We start from the raw sequence: 14,424 nt of genomic DNA, 5'->3' as shown, positions 1-14,424 counted from the left end.
CAATATAGTTTCAGAAAAACATGGGGTGACTTAGACAAACCGATGCAAAGTAAAATGAGCAGAGTCAGGAGATCATTTACATAGTAACAGGAATATTATAACAATAATCATCTGTGAATGACTTAGGTATTTTCAGGAATTCAATGATACAATTCCAAAGACTTATAATGAAAAATGCTATCTACCTGCAGAGAGAAGAGAAAGAGAGAGGATAGGAAAGGATGGGACAGTTCAGGAGAGGACAGGAAAGGAGAGAAGAAGGGAGAGGAGAGGAGAGGAGAGAAGAGGAGAGGAGAGGGGATGTTGTGGGAGAAACACACCCAAATTTGTAGCAGGGTCTTGTCCCAAGATTGGGAGATTCAAACTCTTTCTTAAGGTTTAAGGTGGTGAGATAACCTAATAGGTAGTACAGTAGCCTCTCTGGAGCTGATGGAATAGCAGCTCTCCAGGTGTGGAGTAGCAGCTCCATAGCCCTATGAAGTAGTAGCTCCATGTGGCAGATTACCAACTCCTTGTGTGGAATATCAGCCCCATCAAGCTGATGGAATAATAGCCCCAGGTGTGGAGTGGCAACCCAAGTTGTGGATCAGGGTTTACATATTTATTGAGGACCATCATTGAGGGCAACGGCTTCAACAGGCCAGCTAAACCTTGTGAGGGTAGCCATCGGGTCGTCGACCCCTGGTGAACCAGGGCTTTGCTCACCCAGCATGTGAAGACTGCTTCGGCCAAACAGATGGAAGAAACCAATAAGAAGGTTCAACGGCTGAGATGGCAACACAGCAAAGCACTGTGGAGTGCTTAGGGCATGTTGGAGCACAAAAGACAACATGGCCATCCAATGCAACTGAGGAAGTCTCCAGGTGTAATGACTTTTCGTACCACTGGACCCAGGCTTCCAACGCTGAGAGAGTGGGACTGTCTCTGTGCATCGGCTTTTCCACTTAAATCTTCATGCACAAGTGTCTTTGTGCACACTCATCTATCCTAACCCCATCCACCCTCTTCAAGACCTGCGGCAATGGGGGAGTGGCGACGCAACAGGTGGAGGTGACCACTGGCAGTTGTAGTCATGATCCTGCACTTAGGCAGCCCACAGACCAGTGGTCGCTCGGCCCTGTGGGCAGCAGGGACATTTGGCAGCATCCTGGGAGACTGAGCAGCCCTCTCTAGGACAGCACTGCTCACCTTAATCAAGGGAGGGGACTAGAAAAGGTGTCCCAAACATTGCCTGCCCTACAAACACCCAGTCAGCACACTGCGGCTGGTGGGTCATCCCTTTAAGTGGTCGAAACCAAAGAAAACATAATACAAAGAAACTCCTACTAGGAGCATGGAACATCAGGACATTACTTGACAGAGAGAATACCCCAAGACCTGAGAGAAGAACAGCTCTAATCGGTAAAGAACTGGCGCAATATAACATCGACATCGCAGCCTTAAGCGAAACACACTTACCAGAAGAGGGATCACTCAGCGAATCCACCACTGGATACACCTTCTTCTGGAAAGTTAGAGCCTCAAATGAAGGCAGAATCCACGGTTTTGGCCTGGCTATCAAGACCAGTTTGCTCAAACAGCTGCCAGACTTGCCTGTGGGCATCAGCAAGAGGCTCATGAAGATCCATTTGCCTCTCAGAAAAGAACGGTATGCCACAATCATCAGCGCATATGCCCCAACACTGACCAGCACAGAGGAGACCATCGAGCAGTTCTACTCTGACCTGAGTGCCATCCTGCACTCAGTGCCCACAAATGACAAGCTGATACTACCGGAAGACTTCAACGCCCGCATTGGCCAGGACCATGAAAGATGGAAAGGAGTGCTCGGCAAACACGGCGTGGACAAAATGAACAACAACGGCCTACTGCTACTCAGCAAATGCTCAGAGTTCGAACTCACCATCACGAACACTATGTTCAGAATGGCGAACAAATATAAAACAACATGGATGCACCCACGATCAAAACAGTGGCATCTCATTGACTACATCATTGTACGCTGGTGAGACATGGTCTGGACACGTCATCCGCATGGACCCACAGCCAATACCAAGACAGATATTCTATGGTGAACTGTCAGCTGGACTCAGGAAACAAGGTCGACCAAAGAAAAGATTCAAGGATCAGCTAAAGTCCAACTTGAAGTGGGCTGGCATGACACCAAAGCAACTAGAACTGGCTCCCTCTGACAGAAGCAGCTGGCGAGCCCACATTAACCATGCCGCCACCACCTTTGAAGATGAGCGACGTTGACGTCTTGCCGCTGCATGTGAATGCCGACACCAGGCCACAACTGCACCTCCCGTAACAACTGGCGCCCCATGCCCCATGTGCCACAGACTCTGCGCCTCAGTCTTTGGACTTCAAAGCCATATGAGGGTACATCAATAGATGATAATGCACAAAGACAATAGTCATTCTCAGTCACCAAGAGACTACCACTACTACTGAGGACCATCTTCTATTCCAGAGAAGTGTCCACCTTTTCTCATTACAGTCCAACCCCCTCCAGGAAAATGGGCACGATCAAATTAAAGTGGAAGTATGGTTTTGGATTTGACATGTCATAGGTTAATCTGGGGGCACAAAAAGGGAATACAGAACATGTGTAGACTTTGGGGATCCTTCTGGAATGCCAGAGCCCTTAGTGCACATGCCCCATGTTTCTCCATGGTTCCACCTTGCATCATTTGTCAATGTGGAAGATGTCTCACTACCCTTTTGGAATGTAGGGAAGGGCACAGCAGAGTAGACAACCACTGTAGGTAATTAATAATGCCTAACAATCTAGAACTAAGGTAAATAAAGAACAATATGAGTAATTAATAATGTTGAGCACACGCAAAGCTGATGCCCATTATAGAACATTACAGATCCAGTACAGGCTATTGATGATACTGAACTGATCAACAATAAAGATTTTGCAATTCATGCTTGACTAATGATGAAACCACAGATCTTGCAGTTCATGTTTAACTAGTGCTAATTGCTGAGAAATACAAGGTTCCAGAACACGAGGCTCCTGTTTCTATTACTGCCCCTCACTGCCTACTGCCTGTCTCTATCAAGTAGAATAGGGAGAAGGAAAGTAGGGGAGGGGGGCCAAAGACAGGATCTTGGGACATCATTACAGTTAGCAGATAGGATATAGATACAACATAGGAGAATAAGTGCTCAGAGAAGCAAAAGAACCAAGAAACCAAGAGAATAATTTCATGAAAACCCAGAGAAGAGGGAATGTCCAAGAGGAAAGGCTATTCAAGAGTATCAAAAGATACATGAAAATCAAGGATGAGGAGTGAAAAAAGACCATTAGACTTTTCAAAGAGTGAAAATAACTTTGATCTAGGAAAATCAATCCCAATTTTAAGTTTCTACCTTTTTCTGATGGGAAGAATGAAGGAAACAAATATTTACTAAGTATCTACTATGTTCCAGGCACTGTGCAGAATGTTTATAAATATTACTTCTTTGATCCCCACAACAACTCAAGAGGTAGACACCATAATGAATGCCATTTTATAGTTGATGCAGACAGAGGTTAAGTGATTTGTCTAGAATCCATAGCTAGTGTCTGAGGCCAGATTTGTGCTTCTTTCCTCACCCTGGAGGAGTTGTCCAAACCAGCTCTAAAACTAAAGAGCCTGCGGTCTCCTGTCCTGATAAACAACGGGAGTAGAGGTGTTAGGATTAAAATTCTCTGGAGACTTAATATTAATTTATAATTATTTATTAAATAGTGAAAGCAGGTTGGAGAGAGAAAATCTATATAATCACATGTCCAATCACCTAACTAATCTGATTTCACTGCTTACCTTGTGTCTCTGTTTGCAGTCAAGAGATCATGCACATGAGCTGCCCCACCATGCATGTCGAGAGAGAGAGAGAGAGAGAGAGAGAGAGAGAGAGAGAGAGAGAGAGAGAGAGTTGCTGCTTCCTCAGTCCTTATTTTATAAAAAGTTCTTAGTCTCTGGGCCTTTGAGATAACTTCCTAATCCCCCCTCAGGAGGATGAGACACTGCCCAGGATCTAATCCTACATATAAGCACATACATAACCTGATGATAACACAAAATAATGTCCCAATATGGTGAATATTCATTTACAAAAACCATAGATTTGGTATGGATATATGGTTAGGTTACTAATTTAAGAATGCCAGCCAATAAGTCACCCAAATAATATATGAATCACCTTTCCCCAAAATAAGAGAGAAACAGTAAATATCAATAAATAAAAATTACAAGTCTCTGATACATATTCAGGGTCTGAGCGCAGGTGCAACAATATTGCAGCTACCCACCATCTGCCACAGTTAAAGAAAGTTGCCATGCCAAGGAGAAAGAAGGGCAGAAATTTTACCAAAAAAGTAGAATGTGGTTCCCCAGTCTGATTTTTATTCCATACAAGTCACAGGGATAGCAAGATGGAGGCAGAGCCAAATAAGGATATTCTCATGTCTTTCAGGCTCATGTTCTATAGGCTAAATCAAAAAAGATCTACCTCAGAACTTTGGAAAACAATCCTTTTTCTGACTCTCCCCAAGACAGCTCCCCACTTTGTCACTGACATTTCTTACCTCTACAGGGGTTGTTGACCTCCATGATAATTGGCTTATCAGCAACGATCTATGGCTTGCTAACAGTCCCTTTGGAGTTTTCTTGGAATCAGACTCAAAACATCAGTTTTAGTCCCATAAGATTCAATAACCAATGGCAGGTTTTAATAGTCTAAGCATTGAGTATACAAAGTTGTCAGGATTGTTAGACATTGTAAACTTTCTTCAATACCAAATATCAGATGTAATTCCATAAATTCAAGTTTAAAACATCATACTTAAAACTTACAAAACAAAGAGAAAAATAAAAAAGATCATTTCTAAAAACCCATTAAACAATGTAACAGTTCAATATGTGCATTTTAAAAAATACAAATTGATTACTTAAAAGTTAAATCTATTATATATTAGATTTAATAAATATATAAATCCATTAATCTAACATGATCATGATTCTCAATTTGCATATATAAAAGTTTTACCCTTGGTAAAAGCTTGGCATAGACTTTAATATAATGACTAAGGCAAAATCTGAAAAGGAGAAAAATTCCTAGAATTAAAAAGGCTCATTTTGGCATAATTGCTAACAAACCTGTGCCTTGTAGCCAGGAGAGGTTATACCCTGTAATAATTAAAATAGTTGGAGTAGTCTTAAAATGTAATAATTAAAATAGTTGGTTGTCATAAACTGTAGATATAAATTGTAGTAGATTAAAATAGTGGATGAGTAAATTGTGACCACAGAAATTATGTTTTCACTACAGTGTCATGTTTCAAATCAAATATAAGGTGGTCACCAGGGAAATATTCCCAATTATGAATATACCCAAGTCAACTGGGTTTTATAGAGAATTTAATTAAAATACAATGAGGAATTAAAGAAAGAGAGAAAGAGTAAGAAAGGAATAAGTATGAAGGGCCTTAAGCCAACATGGCCTAGACCTGAGTCTTAAGAGAGAGATCAGTCAGTCCTTAATCACTCACCACAAGATCTGTCCAAGCAAGAATATAGACACCAGTTCAGCCAGCCATCCTTCTCCAGAGAGAGAATCTTCTGATTGTCCTCAAGAGACTGCTTTCAAGAGACTGTTCTTCAACAGACTCTTTTCAGAGTCTCCTTAGAGACTCCTCATTCTTAGGAGACTGTCATCTCCTTATATAGGGAATTTTCTCCTATGTCACCTCCCCTAAGTTCTCCCATCTACCAATCACAGTAGATGTTTTTCAAAGGACAGACCATTCTTAGTTCACACCTGAGTAGACTAATCTTTTGAGTAATTCACACCTGAGTAGACTAGAATCTCTGAGTAAGTTTTCACCTCTTTTCTCCTTATAAGTTCACAAGTTGCCTGACCTTTATAGGTACTTATCACCCTTTTGTATTATATCCAAAAATAGGCATGGCTTAAAGAACTTTTTGTCTTACTATAAGTATGGGTTTAAGTACTTTTCATTGTTCAGCAAAGAGTTTACAACTTTATCTTCCCCCAGGGCAGACTTAAGTAGGGGTGGAGTAGAAGTCTCACATTCCTGATCTAAGTAGAGTTCTCACATTCCTGATCTAAGTGCCTTCACTGCCCAAATGGAGAAAGGTCCCAATGAGGAATGGTCCCAATGGGGAATGGTCTTAACCCAACCTTATGAAGTAGGGTCTGGGAATTTTTTTTAAGGTTTACAATCCTAACCTTATGAAGTAGGGTTTGAGAATTTTTAAGGTTCACAACCCTGTATCATCAGATGTAACATGGGTCTCTAATGTAATTTTCTGAGTGTCATTCAAAATTCCTTGAAGCTCATGGACTTTTGTAACAATTTCATATGATCTATTTACATAAGAAGAGCAAGACTCATTAATAAAAGACCTCCAGAAGCAGCCATAAGCATAACAAGGAATAGCTGATTTTTCATGACTGCCTTTGCCAGGGAATCAGTCACCTCCTGGAAGAAGGAGATAGACTTAGAAGTTTGAGTGATCGCTTGAACTGTCTCCTGAACCAATTTCTCAACCTTAGCAGAAATATTCCTAATAGAATTTCCCATCATCCCCAAAGTGAGCATACATAGTTGTCCAGAAAAATCTCAGGAAATGGCTACTGAATTATTACTAGATCTTTTACTCTGTGTATGCCACCATGTCAACAGAATCCTAGTTATGGACTTGTCTACCTGGCCAATATGTACCAACACTGGTGGGTAACACAAGCCAAACCACAGATCCCATACCACTCTTGGGAAGGGAGGAGTAAGCTGAAGAGTTACAAACATAAAATTGCCCAGGAGTCACCAAATCCCATGTGAAATCTCTTTTTATCTCTGATAAGGCAGTAACATTTTCAAAGGATATATATTTATGTGACCTCTCCTCTAAGCTATCGAGCTTCATCTTAGTACCGAGAAATATTGTGGTAGGGAATGGAATAGTGAGGTTGCATTTCACATTGTCATCCAGGTATCTGCTACTCAATGGTCCCTTACCTCTTTTAACACATGAATCAAAGGTCGGTAAATGGTCAATCAGTGAGGACAGGACTCCCACATATCTGAAAATGATCTTGGAAGACATGTTAAAATTAACTGAGATTTAAAAATCTGTGGATCTCTCAAAGACCAATGAGAGCAGTTGTGACCAGATAGATGGGCTCTACCTGTCAACGCTGATGTGACCTATAATAAAAGCAAAAAGGGCAAAAGACTTGTTTGGCAATATATGACCCTCTTCAGGTGCAAGTTGTGGCAAGTCTCATTCATGTGGACTGGAATTGTTGCCTATGATACAACAGAGCCCCAACGGAGCTGGTGACAGACCTAGCATCCATAAGTTGAATGCCTTTGTCTTGGTATAAAAGTATATCCTACTTGGCTATGGACATTAATAATAGCATTATCCTTAGTCCAATCATCAGAAGAGGGAATAAAAGAGGAAAATTTTAATATGGTTTAATGCTAAGAACAAAATAGTACCAAATGAAGGTAACATTTTTTAAACAGAGTAAATTAAATTAGGTTTACATATAAACTCCCTAATCACAAGAAAAGATAAGAATAAAAGTAAAAGCAAAACCAAATTCAATGACAAATAGGCAATAATGTACAATAAAAGTGACCGGATATAGTTAATCAGTCCATACATGATGGTACCAGTTTGACAAGAGGACAATAAATCCAAGAGTCTTTTTCTCCAATTTCGATGGCAGGTGGAGTAGTTAGCAATATTTGGAAGGGGTCTTCCCAAGCAGGCTGAGTCCCTCCAGTTCACTGAAAGCTCTTTACATACCCCTTTGTCTCCTGGATATAGATCATAGAGTGAGAAGACCTAGGTTCCTACCTATACTATTGCCCCAGAGTTATGAAGTTTATGTAATTTGATCTGTAATTCCCATCTCTAAAAAGAAACAGAAATGTCTCCCTCTAGGAATTATGTGTATACAGGGGGACAGATTTGGCCTGAATAGGGGATGTCCAAAGAGCATTCCAAATGGTGAGATGTGTAGATCTCCCCTAGGTCTGCTGTGCAGGTAAAATAGGTCTAAGGGGAGAACCTCAGTCCACTTCAAATGAATCTCAGTGCACCATTTACCAATCATGATTTTAAATTCTGCATTCATATGTTCAACTTGGTCTGATCTCTTGGTCTACTGGTAGGGTATATGGAATTTGGGAGTAATTCCCAAGCAAGAACAGATCTGTGATAAAATAGAATCAGTAAATTGAGTTCTCATAGCTGAATCAATGTATGCAGATGGGCTAAATTGGGGGATAATCTTCCTCAATAGCACTTTACCAACAAAAGCTGCTATGGTGCAAGTAACAGGGAAGGCATCTATCCATCTAGTAAGTTGGTCCATGATAACAAGACAAACTTTATATTGTCCAGCTTTAGGCATAGTGATGAAATCAATTTGCAAATGTTCAAAAGGTGTGTAAGCCCAGGGGATGCCCACCAAAAATCTTGGCATGGAAAGCACGTTGATTATATGCCTGGCAGGTAGGACAAGAAGCACACACAAGAGGGGATATTACTAATGCCAAGGGCCACCCAAACTCTTTTAATGGAGTCCACTCCCCTGAGTACCAAAGTGGCCACTCCTGTGAATGGATAAGCATATTTGATGATAGAAGCTTCTGGGAAATAGGAGTTTTCCTTCTGATAACACCCAAACCCCATTAATATGCTGTGCTTCCACTTCTCCACTTCCTGTTCATTATAAGAGAGAAAAATTTTGTTCATTATTGGATAGTTATTCAGATCCTTCTAAGGCAGCAAGCTTAGCTACAATGTCTACCACAATTTCCCCTAGAGACAGAGCCAGTCCCTCCTCAATATATATATTAAATTCACACAAAGGAAACCTCAAGGGAAAAGGCCTTAATGTAAGAGACAACAGAATCAGGTATTAAACTCACCTAGGGCCATACTTCCATCTTCAGGAGTCACCCTGAGGGCATTATCTTGAAGAAGTCAGATCTACTATTCAATATTATGAATTTCTATACCATCATGGTTTTGTTTGGGTTTTTTTCCCCCTGAAACTGAATGAAATGCCAATCTTGGTGACTGATGAGGAATTAAGCTGTTTTAATGGACTGATGAGCCTGGCATTGCCCAGCTATATTATTCCTTCATTTATTATACATATTTTAGGTATTTAGGGACCAGAAATTATATTTTTTAATGGACAAAAACAAAACCCAATACCTCCCCTCAAGGACATCACATTATACTGGAGTGAAAACAATTTGTATAACAAAAAGCTATTGCAAAATATATGTATATGGTGATTATGAAGGTGATACTAGCAAGTGGAGGAATCAGGATCAGAATGAGACTGATTAGGAAATGGAGCTTAAAATGAACCCTAGAAATAGTTTGGGATACCACCTTACAGAGGTGAGGAGGAGGAGGGAATTCCAGCTATGGAGGATAGCTTGGGCAAAGCCATTGCCAGTCACTCAGCTAGCATTTATTAAGCGCCTACTGTGTACTCAACTCTGTGTTAAGCACTGGGGATACATGGAAAGGTAAAAGACAGTCCCTGCTTTCTATGTCCAGACAAGTTATAGACAGGATAAATTGGGAGGTGGTATCAAAGGAAAGAGAATAGGGGGTAGAAAGTTATGTACAAGGCATAGCATGCACATATCTGGACCATAAAGTCCGAATGTATGATAAAGCTTGGGAAACGAACCAGGAACCATGTGATGAAGGACTTTAAATGAGCCCAATAGAAGAGTTTGGACTTTATCATAAGCAAGTAAGAGTAATGGATGCCCTTCTGTCTTAGAGCTAGACAGCAAGTAAGAGTTAAAAAAAAACAAAACTATGCTGTCAATCTACTTTAGTTGAAGGAGTTTCTATTCTGGGAATCCTCTACTACACTGATGAAACACGGGTCTTCACATACACACATTTTAAAGAAGCAGCCAGGTGGCCCAGTGAAAGAAAGATAATGAGTTCTGTTTGGGACGTTTTGAGTATGAGATGCCTTCAGGCCATCCGTTTGGAGACATCCAGTAGGCAGTTAGTGATGTGGGATTGCTAGTGGAGGAGAGAGACGAGGGCTTGATGTTTAGATCTAGGCGTCATCTGCATCAAAATGATAACTGAATCCATGGATGCTGGTGAGCTCACCAAAAGAAAGAAGGTTGAAGCCATAGAGGACCCAAGGTAGAATTGTGGAGTATGCATACTCATAATGAGACCATAAATGATGGTTCAATAAAGAAAACTGGAAAGATGTGGCCAGATAGAAGAATCAGAAGGCAAAAAGAAGGCACGAAACCCCTGAGTGGAGAGCGAGTTTGGATCTAGAAGGAGAAAATGGTCAGAAGTGTCAACTGTTGGAAGGAGGTCAAGAAGGGTGAAGAAGGAGCTAGATTTAGAGTGAAGGGAACAAATGAAAGCACACGAGAGTACGAATCAACAGAAAAATCATTTCAGAAGCAAATAAAACAGCTCCAGAAAGAAATATAGTCAGTAAAACAGACAGAAAGAAAAATACGCATTTTAAAAAATTAGCTCCAAAGAAAACTCACTATACAAAGTCTCTGCCAACAATAGTAACAGCAAAGAAAGTAACAAAGTTATTTAACATGAAAACACAACTCCATGACCAAGTGAAATATATTATAACCAAATTCTATCTGTTAGATATGTCTAACAGATAGCAAACAATAAATCCCCTTGTGAAAAAATTTAAACATCAAAACATAAGAAAACTTCAAATTCATATTCTTATATAAATCTAAGAACTTCTACATACTGCATACATCCATGCTTGAAAATGATCATATGAAAAGCTTACTTCCATACATGAAGAACAACTTATGCATACTGACAAGCACTCATGAAGAATTCATACCTTACTTCCATGCACAATGAAAAATTTCAATCTTACATACATGTGCATGTGAAAACTTTACACGCATGCATGTTCCTGATTGTTCCTGAATATTAAAGTACACAGGACTACAATCAAGAGCAACAACAGACAAAATGTGGCATGCAGCACAGATGGAGAGAGACCAAGACTCATAGTTTCTACAACCAACAGCAAAAAGACATGGAAGGACTTTAAAATTTTGGACTTGTGATCATAAGGTTATATAAGAATGCAACATACATGTTAACATCACATGAATACATACAAGTGTTACACGGAAATACAATGTAGGAAGAAATCTCACGGAATGGGTAAGTATATAAAATATGCATAATTGTAAAACACAAAATACCTGTGGAAAATTCAAACAAAGAAATTTCTTATTTGCATGAGTTTGCACAGAAATCAAAAACAATGTATTATATTTGAACATATGTACATCTGTATAGATACAACTTATGTACATATGTGAATACTAATGTACTAATCCACTAACTATATTAGAATGATTTATTAATGTTCTAATGACTAACAATAGAGACAGTTTAGAGATATTTGTTCAAAGTCTTAGCAATGTAGGGACAAATACTTAAATATAGAAATTAGATTACATTATGATTTTAGGTTAGCAATTGTTAGTAATAGAAAATTTTATTTAGTAGAATTTATGGAAATTAGGAGATAAGACAGTTACATATTCAAAACTGTTGAAATTGTTGAAATTGTTACATGATTTGTTATTATGTTCAAAACCATATTCGTGTAAAATCCTTATTACCTAAACCATTTTCCTATACCCAAACTTAGCACAGACTCAGGTAGACAGAATAGCTAAGTTAGATTAGGATTTGTTGTCTTGGAAGGTTAAAGGAATATTTAACATAGTACAGGCTTAAAAATTAGATAGTTAGAAATATATATGTGTGTGTATGTATATATATATATATATATATATATATATATACATATATGGTAAGTACCATTAAAAGATGCTGGTTGCATCTTTTTTCCAAAGACAAAAAGGGAGCATATTGTGGGAGTGAGAAATTGAGAATGATTTTGTAGCAGGAGTTAGGAGTAGCTGAGACTGATGACCTGTCATTCAAACGAGAGTATTCTATTTGGAATCTGACTGGGAAAAGCAGTTGGAGGAGACCAACTGATGGGTGATCCTTTGGCTTGAAAGGGGGAAGAGGCTGTTTTTTCTTGACTTGGAGACTGAAGCTGAAAGTGGTCTTTGGCTTTGAAGACAGAAGAAAGAAGGATAAAGTCCAGCTCTCTCTCTCTCTCTCTCTCTCTCTCTCTTTCTGTCTGTCTGTCTGTCTCTGTGTGTGTGTCTGTCTCTCTGTCTCTCTGTCTCTCTGATTTGCTCTGTTGTGATCATGACTGAACTTCCAGACCTATCAACCATTTCTCCCAATTGAACTATATTTCACCATCCTCCAACCTAAGATTCATCTTAGTATTAGGGAAACCCCAAAATACTCTTTCCTTCCATTTCTTCTCCTTCCCTGTCTTCCCCAAATAAACCCCTTCCTTCAGATAAAGAGAAAGAGTATTTCATTTGAGACATCATAAAACTCACCCTGAGTAGATTTAAGAGACTAATAGAAGATCAACAAGAAGGGGGAGGGAATAAGAGGGGAAGGGAAGAAAAAGGAGGAAGAGAGGAAGAGGGAGGAGGGAAAGAAGAAGAAAGAAGATAACAGCCTGCCTGATCTTTAGTTATCAATTACCATTCAAAATAGGTCCTTATTACAATTGTGAAACATTCCAAAACCAGGCAGGTCAAAAACAGAGAAAGAAAACTATAGGCCAATCTCCCTAATGAATATAGACGCAAAAATCTTAAATAGGATACTAGCAAAAAGACTTCAGCAAGTGATCAGAAGGGTCATCCACCATGATCAAGTAGGATTTATACCAGGGATGCAGGGCTGGTTCAATATTAGGAAAACCATCCACATAATTGACCATATCAACAAGCAAACCAAGAAAAATCCCATGATTATTTCAATAGATGCAGAAAAAGCCTGTGATAAAATGCAACACCCATTCCTATTGAAAACACTACAAAGCATAGGAATAGGAGGGTCGTTCCTAAAAATAATAAACAGTATATATCTAAAACCATCAGCTAATATCATCTGCAATGGGGATAAACTAGACGCATTCCCAATAAGATCAGGAGTGAAACAAGGATGCCCATTATCACCTCTACTATTTGACATTGTACTAGAAACACTAGCAGTAGCAATTAGAGAAGAAAAAGAAATTGAAGGCATCAAAATAGGCAAGGAGGAGACTAAGCTATCACTCTTTGCAGATGACATGATGGTCTACTTAAAGAATCCTAGAGATTCAACCAAAAAGCTAATTGAAATAATCAACAACTTTAGCAAATTTGCAGGATACAAAATAAACCCACATAAATCATCAGCTTTTCTATATATCTCCAACACAGCTCAGCAGCAAAAACGAGAAAGAGAAATCCCATTCAAAATCACCTTAGACAAAATAAAATACCTAGGAATCTATCTCCTGAGACAAACACAGGAACTATATGAACACAACTACAAAACACTCTCCACACAACTAAAACTAGACTTGAGCAATTGGAAGAACATTAACTGCTCATTAGTAGGACGAGCCAATATAGTAAAAATGACCATCCTACCCAAACTTATTTATCTATTTAGTGCCATACCCATGGAACTCCCAAAAAATTTCTTTACTGATTTAGAAAAAACCATAACAAAGTTCATTTGGAATAACAAAGGATCAAGGATATCCAGGGAAATAATGAAAAAAAAAACACATATGATGGGGGCCTTGCAGTCCCTGACCTCAAATTATATTACAAAGCAGCAGTCATCAAAACAATTTGGTACTGGCTAAGAGACAGAAAGGAGGATCAGTGGAATAGACTGGGGGCAAGCGACCTCAGCAAGACAGTATACGATAAACCCAAATATCCCAACTTTTGGGACAAAAATCCACTATTCAATAAAAACTGCTGGGTAAATTGGAAGACAGTGTTGGAGAGATTAGGAATTGATCAACACCTCACACCCTACACCAAGATAAATTCAAAATGGGTGAATGACTTAAACATAAAGAAGGAAACCATAAGTAAATTGGGTAAACACAGAATAGTATACATGTCAGATCTTTGGGAGGGGAAAGACTTTAAAACCAAGCAAGACATAGGAAGAATCACAAAATGTAAAATAAATAATTTCGACTACATCAAACTAAAAAGCTTTTATACAAACAAAACCAATATAACTAAAATCAGAAGGGAAGCAACAAATTGGGAAAAAATCTTCATAGAAACCTCTGACAAAGGTTTAATTACTCAAATCTATAAAGAGCTAAATCAATTGTACAAAAAATCAAGCCATTCTCCAATTGATAAATGGGCAAGGAACATGGATAGGCAGTTTTCAGATAAAGAAATCAAAACTATAAATAAGCACATGA

Source organism: Monodelphis domestica, chromosome 1 (assembly GCF_027887165.1).
Source record: "Monodelphis domestica isolate mMonDom1 chromosome 1, mMonDom1.pri, whole genome shotgun sequence".
Taxonomy (NCBI): Eukaryota; Metazoa; Chordata; class Mammalia; order Didelphimorphia; family Didelphidae; genus Monodelphis; species Monodelphis domestica.
This window is presented reverse-complemented; position numbering follows the sequence as displayed.